Source organism: Triticum dicoccoides, chromosome 4B (genome assembly GCF_002162155.2).
Source record: "Triticum dicoccoides isolate Atlit2015 ecotype Zavitan chromosome 4B, WEW_v2.0, whole genome shotgun sequence".
Lineage (NCBI taxonomy): Eukaryota > Viridiplantae > Streptophyta > Magnoliopsida > Poales > Poaceae > Triticum > Triticum dicoccoides.
Window position 1 is genome coordinate 280557205 of NC_041387.1, and position 6848 is coordinate 280564052.

The following is a 6848-nucleotide window of genomic DNA, read 5'->3' on the forward strand; positions in this document are numbered from 1 at the left end:
GCTTTAAGTCTTAACTTCGTGCCTTACAACTCAGGCAAGAACTCCTTCTTTGACTGGTCCATCTTGAACACCTTCAAGATCATGTCAAGGTATGTGCTCATTTGAAAGTATTATTAAGCATTTTGATCTATCCTTATAGATCATGATGCTCAATGTTCAAGTAGCTTAATCCAGGTTTTCTATTGAAAAACACTTTCAAATAACCCTATATGCTTTCTAGAAATTCTACATCATTTCTGATCATCAATATGTCAACAACATATACTCATCAGAAATTCTATAGTGCTCCCACTCACTTCTTTGGAAATACAAGTTTCTTATAAACTTTGTATAAATCCAAAATCTTTGATCATCTCATCAAAGCGTACATTCCAACTCCGAGATGCTTACTCCAGTCCTTAAAAGGATCGCTGGAGCTTTGCATACTTATTAGCATCTTTCAGGATTGACAAAACCTTCCGGTTGTATCACATACAACCTTTCCTCAAAATCGTCGAGGAAACAATGTTTTGACATCCTATCTGCAAGATTTCATAAATAATGCAGTAATTGCTAATATAATTCCAACAGACTCTTAGCATCGTTACGAGTGAGAAAGTCTCATCGTAGTCAACTCCTTGAACTTGTCGAAAAACATCTTAACGACAAGTCGAGCTTTCTCAATGGTGACACTTACCATCATTGTCTGTCTTCCTTTCAAAATCCATATGCACTCAACAGCCTTACGACCATCGAGTTGTTCTGCCAAAGTCTACACTTTGTTTTCATACATGGATCCTCTCTCGGGTTTTATGGCCTTGAGCCATTTATCGGAATCCAGGCCCACCATCGCTTCTCCATAGCTCGTAGGTTCATTGTTGTCTAGCAACATGACTTCCAAGACAGGATTACGTACCACTCTGAAGTAGTACGCATCCTTGTCATTCCACGAGGTTTGGTAGTGACTTGATCCGAAGTTTCATGATCAATATCATAAGCTTCCACTTCAATTGGTGTAGGTGCCATAGGAACAACTTCTTGTGCCCTGCCACACACTAGTTGAAGAGACGGTTCAATAACCTCATCAAGTCTCCACCATCCTCCCACTCAACTCTTTCGAGAGAAACCTTTCCTCGAGAAAGGACCCGATTCTAGAAACAATTCATATTGCTTTCGGATCTGAATTAGGAGGTATACCCAACTGTTTTGGGTGTCCTATGAAGATGTATTTTATCCGCTTTGGGTTCGAGCTTATCAACCTGAAACTTTTTCATATAAGTGTCGCAGCCCCAAACTTTTAAGAAACGACAACTTAGGTTTCTCTAAACCATAATTCATACGGTGTCATCTCATCGGAATTACGTGGTGCCCTATTTAAAGTGAATGTGGTTGTCTCTAATGCCTAACCCATGAACGATAGTGGTAATTCGATAAGAGACATCATGGTACGCACCATATCCAATAGGGTGTAACTATGATGTTCGGACACACCATCACATTATGGTGTTCCAGGCGGTATTAATTGCGAAACAATTTCCACAATGTCTTAATTGTGTGCCAAAACTCGTAACTCAGATATTCATCTCTATGATCATATCATAGACATTATATCCTCTTGTCACAATGATCTTCTACTTCACTCTGAAATTACTTGAACCATTCAATAATTCAGACTTGCATTTCATCAAGTAAATATTCTCAACATCTACTCGAATCATCTGTGAAGTAAGAACATAACGATATTCACTGCATGCCTCAGCATTCATTGGACTGTACACATCAAAATGTGTTACTTCCAACAAGTTGCTATCTTGTTCCATCTTACTGAAAACGAGGCTTTTCAGTCATCTTGCCCATGTGGTATGATTTGCATATCGAGTGATTCAAAATCAAGTGAGTCCAAATGATCCATCTGCATGGAGTTTCTTCATGCATATACACCAATAGACATGGTTTGCATGTCTCAAACTTTTCAAAAACGAGTGAGTCCAAAGATCCATCAACATGGAGCTTCTTCATGCGTTTTATACCATTATGACTTACATGGCAGTGCCACAAGTAAGTGGTACTATCATTACTATCTTTTGGCATGAACATGTGTATCACTACGATCAAAATTCAATGAACCATTCCTTTAGGTGCAAGAGCACTTATTCAGGTTTAATACTAATCTTGATGGTAGAGGGAGCGTGCGATGTTAGATCACATCAAACTTGGAAACACTTCCAACACGTATCGTCAGCTCACCTTTAGCTAGTCTCCGTTTTATTCCGTAGCTTTTATTTCGAGTTACTAACACTTAGCAACCGAACCGGTATCTAATACCCTGGTGCTACTAGGAGTACTAGTAAAGTACACATTAACATAATGTATATCCAATATACTTCTATCGACCTTGCCAGCCTTCTCATCTACCAAGTATCTAGGGTAATCTTGCTCCAGTGGTTGTTCCCCTTATTATAGAAGCACTTAGTCTCGGGTTTGGGTTTAACCTCGGGTTTCTTCATTGGTGCAGCAGCTGATTTGCCGTTTCATGAAGTATCCCTTCTTTCCCTTGCCCTTCTTGAAACTGGTGGTTTCATCAACCATCAACAATTGATGCTCCTTCTTGATTTCTACTTTCGCGGTGTCAAACAATGCGAATATATCAAGGATCATCATATCTATCCCTGATATGTTATAGTTCATCACGAAGCTCTAGCAGCTTGGTGGTAATGACTTCGGAGAAACTATCACTATTTCATCTGGAAGATCAACTCCCACTTGATTCAAGTGATTGTTGTACTCAGACAATCTGAGCACAAGCTCAACAATTGAGCTTCTCTCCTTAGTTTGCAGGCTAAGAAAATCGTCGGAGGTCTCAAACCTCTTGACGTGGGCACGAGCCTGAAATCCTAATTTCAGCCCTCGAAACATCTCATATGTTCCGCGACGTTTCGAAAACGTCTTTAGTGCCTCAACTCTAAACCGTTTAACTGAACTATCACGTAGTTATCAAAACGTGTATGTCCGATGTTCGCAACATCCACAAACGACGTTTGGGGTTCGGCACACTGAGCAGTGCATTAAGGACATAAGCTTTCTACTGATCGCATAATCGCTACTGTCAACTTTCAACTATATTTTCTCTAGGAACATAACTAAACAGTAGAACTAAAGCGCGAGCTACGACATAATTTGCAAAAAGGTCTTTTGACTATGTTCAGGATAATTAAGTTCATCTTATGAACTCCCACTTAGATAGACATCCCTCTGGTCATCTAAGTGATCACATGATCCGAGTCAACTAGGCCGTGTCCGATCATCACGTGAGACGGACTAGTTAACATCGGTGAACATCTTCATGTTGATCGTATCTACTATACGACTCATGCTCGACCTTTCGGTCTCCGTGTTCCGAGGCCATGTCTGCACATGCTAGGCTCGTCAAGTTAACCCTAAGTGTTTTCGCTGTGTAAAACTATCTTACACCCGTTGTATGTGAACGTAAGAATCCATCACACCCGATCATCACGTGGTGCTTAGAAGCGACGAACTGTAGCAACGGTGCACAGTTAGGGGAGAACACTTCTTGAAATTTTGTAAGGGATCATCTTATTAACTACCGTCGTCCTAAGCAAACAAGATGCATAAACATGATAAACATCACATGCAATCAAATAGTGACATGATATGGCCAATATCATTTTGCTCCTTTTGATCTTCATCTTCGGGGCTCCATGATCATCATCGTCACCGGCACGACACCATGATCTCCATCATCATGATCTCCATCATCGTGTCTTCATGAAGTTGTCACGCCAACGACTACTTCTACTTCTATGACTAACGCGTTTAGCAATAAAGTAAAGTAGTTTACATGGCGTTCTTCAATGACACGCAGGTCATACAATAAATAAAGACAACTCCTATGGCTCCTGCCGGTTGTCATACTCATCGACATGCAAGTCGTGAATCCTATTACAAGAACATGATCAATCTCATACATCACATATCATTCATCACATTCTTCTTGGCCATATCACATCACATAGCATACCCTGCAAAAATAAGTTAGACGTCCTCTAATTGTTGTTGCATGTTTTACGTGGCTGCTATGGGTTTCTAGCAAGAACGTTTCTTACCTACGCAAGACCACAACGTGATATGCCAATTGCTATTTACCCTTCATAAGGACCCTTTTCATCGAATCCGTTCCGACTAAAGTGGGAGAGACTGGCACCCGCTAGCCACCTTATGCACCAAGTGCATGTCAATCGGTGGAACCTGTCTCACGTAAGAGTACGTGTAAGGTCGGTCCGGGCCGCTTCATCCCACAATACCGTCGAAACAAGATTGGACTAGTAACGGTAAGCATATTGAACAACATCAACGCCCACAACTACTTTGTGTTCTACTCGTGCAAAGAATCTACGCAATAGACCAAGCTCATGATGCCACTGTTGGGGAACGTAGCAGAAATTCAAAATTTTCCTACGTGTCACCAAGATCTATCTATGGAGAGACCAGCAACGAGTAGAAAGAGAGTGCATCTACATACCCTTGTAGATCGCTAAGCGGAAGCGTTCAAGTGAACGGGGTTGAAGGAGTCGTTCTCGTCGTGATTCAAATCACCGATGATCAAGTGCCGAACGCACGGCACCTCCGCGTTCAACACACATACAGCCTGGTGACGTCTCCCACGCCTTGATCCAGCAAGGAGAGAGGGAGAAGTTGAGGAAGACTCCATCCAGCAGCAGCACAACGGCGTGGTGGTGGTGGAGGAGCGTGGCAATCCTGCAGGGCTTCGCCAAGCACCACGGGAGAGGAGGACGACTTGGGAGAGGGGGAGGGCTGCGCCAGAACTTCGTCTATAGCTCCCATGCGCCTCCCCACTATATATAGGGGTGGAGGGGCTGGTTTCTTGCCCTCCAAGTCCATTGGGGCGTTGGCCAAGGTGGGAGGAAAGAAATCTCATTATTTCCTTCCCCACCGATTGTTATCCCCCCTTTTTAGGGATCTTGATCTTATCCCTTCGGGATATGATCTTATTCCTTCTAAGGGGGGATCTTGGTGCGCCTTGACCAGGGGTGTGGGGCCTTGCCCCCACTACCCACGTCCATGTGGGCCCCCCCATGCAGGTGGGCCCCACTCCGGAACCTTCTAGAACCTTCCCGGTACAATACCGAAAAATCCCGAACATTTTCCGGTGGCCAAAATAGGACTTCCCATATATAAATCTTTACCTCCGGACCATTCCGGAACTCCTCGTGACGTCCGGGATCTCATCCAGGACTCCGAACAACATTCGGTAACCACATACAAACTTCCTTTATAACCCTAGCGTCATCGAACCTTAAGTGTGTAGACCCTACGGGTTCGGGAGACATGTAGACATGACCGAGACGTTCTCCGGTCAATAACCAACAGCGGGATCTGGATACCCATGATGGCTCCCACATGTTCCACGATGATCTCATCGGATGAACCACGATGTCAAGGACTTAATCAATCCCGTATTCAATTCCCTTTGTCTATCGGTATGTTACTTGCCCGAGATTCGATCATCGGTATCCAATACCTTGTTCAATCTCGTTACCGGCAAGTCACTTTACTCGTTCCATAACACATCATCCCGTGATCAACTCCTTGGTCACATTGCGCATATGATGATGTCCTACCGAGTGGGCCCAGAGATAACTCTCCGTTTACACGGAGTGACAAATCCCAGTCTCGATCCGCATAAAACAATAGATACTTTCGGAGATACCTGTAGTGCACCTTTATAGTCACCCAGTTACGTTGTGACGTTTGATACACCCAAAGCACTCCTACGGTATCCAGGAGTTACACGCTCTCATGGTCGAAGGAAGAGATACTTGACATTGGCAAAGCTCTAGCAAATGAACTACACGATCTTTTGTGCTAGTCTTAGGATTGGGTCTTGTCCATCACATCATTCTCCTAATGATGTGATCCCGTTATCAACGACATCCAATGCCCATAGCCAGGAAACCATGACTATCTGTTGATCACAACGAGCTAGTCAACTAGAGGCTCACTAGGGACATATTGTGGTCTATGTATTCACACGTGTATTACGATTTCCGGATAATACAGTTATAGCATGAATAAAAGACAATTATCATTAACAAGGAAATATAATAATAATACTTTTATTATTGCCTCTAGGGCATATTCACACGTGTATTTCGAGTTAGCTTTTATTTCCGGATAATACAGTTATATAATAATAATACGTTAGCTAGTCTCCGTTTATTCCGTAGCTTTTATTTCGAGTTACTAACACTTAGCAACCGAACCGGTATCCAATATCCTGGTGCTACTAGGAGTACTAGTAAAGTACACATTAACATAATGTATATCCAATATACTTCTATCGACCTTGCCAGCCTTCTCATCTACCAAGTATCTAGGGTAATGCTGCTCCAGTGGTTGTTCCCCTTATTACAGAAGCACTTAGTCTCGGGTTTGGGTTCAACCTTGGGTTTCTTCACTAGAGCAGCAGCTGAATTGCCGTTTCATGAAGTATCCCTTTGTTCCCTTGCCCTTCTTGAAACTAGTGGTTTCACCAACCATCAACAATTGATGCTCCTTCTTGATTTCTACTTTCGCGGTGTCAAACATCATGAATATTTCAAGGATCATCATATCTATCCTTGATATGTTATAGTTAATCACGAAGCTCTAGCAGCTTGGTGGCAATGACTTTGGGGAAACATCACTATCTCATCTGGAGGATCAACTCCCACTCGATTCAAGTGATTGTTGTGCTCAGACAATCTGAGCACAAGCTCAATGATTGAGCTTTTCTCCCTTAGTTTGCAGGCTAAGAAAATCGTCGGAGGTGTTATACCTCTTGACGTGGG